A 1,432-nucleotide genomic window follows, 5' to 3' on the forward strand; every position below is an offset into this window, starting at 1 on the left:
CACCCTTATCTTGGCTATGTGAGCATGTGGGTCCTCCGATGGCAACCCTGAGAACAAATCCCTCGCTGTAAGCATCTGCATTAAGCTACTGGTTACCACTATTGTGTGCCCCGGAGGCAAAGGGGGTAACATTAGAGGTCCATCAGAGTCAGCAATATTGACGTTGCCCCTGTAGTTGTCATGCGTCTCTCACGTCGTGGAGAGAACGCAGACTCCACTATTTCAAAAATTATTTCGCGATCAAATATTTTAATTCATCTCCGTGTCACGCCTTTGCTCTCCAGACAGTGTTTTTCGCTCGTTTCTTATTATTTAAATATCTAAAACTCATTTAATTATCATGAGATCATTCATAACATGAATCATAACCTTGAATCCATAATTAAACTTCAAGGTAGAGCTAAGAGTAAATTCTTGAGAGTTCTTTAGAGTCTTTTTGAGAAGTCTTTTATAATCTTTTAAACTTGTTTTAGGACTTGAGCATTTGAGTTTGAGGAAGAGTAAAGTTCAGTTCATTTTCTTGAAAATGATATATAGGAACTAATTATTCCCAGATACACTCAAATTACACTTCCCTATAGAAGCATAAGTGATCGTTATTAAGTAAAGAACCCAACTTGTAGGTTTGGGTCGATCACACGAGGAAAATGGTTTAAACTTTACTTTAACTAACAATTATATTCAATTAGTCAAATTACTTCCAGAAACAAGTAATAAAAGGGGGGGGGGGTTGTAGAACAAATTGTAAGAATTCAATAAATAATCAGTAATCAAAAGTCAGTTTTGGTTGTTATCAAGATGAGTGAAACAACTAGGGTATACGTGTTCCACACAAGCTCATAACGCAGTAATCCTAGTAATAACAATCCTTTCCTAGTGTACTACATGCAAAGTGATAAGTTAGGTATCTCTAAATCCTTGGTCCGGCATCTAGAGAATTTCACCTCGCGCCTTGATCCCGCTACGTGTGTATAATTTACTAACTCTTACCTTTACCTCATATTAGACATCATAATCGATGTTTGGCTTAGTTATTACTTCGCACCAATCGACACTAGCCTATTAGATAGTATCACACTAAATCTATGTTGATAATTCTTTTCTTGTTAATTACCTCCTTGGTCCGGCAAGTAGTAACAAGGCGAGTTCTAACGTTGGCCACCGTTAAAAAGACTTCTAAACGAAAGAATTATCAATGCATGCAAAACACTATTCAAGAATTACTTATTTACTATTCATACTTTGTTAATCGATCATGGTTCCCACAACCCTAGTTGTGGAGTTTAGTTACCCATAATCATATGAACACAATTCATTGATTTAGATGAAAGAATTATGAACTTACGTAAGAAGAATAATAACCCAGAAATTCAACTTGAATTGCAAAACCCAAAATCTTCAAAATGAACTTAGGAAATCAAGAATTGCTAGG

Source organism: Solanum tuberosum, unplaced genomic scaffold (assembly GCF_000226075.1).
Source record: "Solanum tuberosum cultivar DM 1-3 516 R44 unplaced genomic scaffold, SolTub_3.0 scf00009, whole genome shotgun sequence".
NCBI classification, from domain to species: Eukaryota; Viridiplantae; Streptophyta; class Magnoliopsida; order Solanales; family Solanaceae; genus Solanum; species Solanum tuberosum.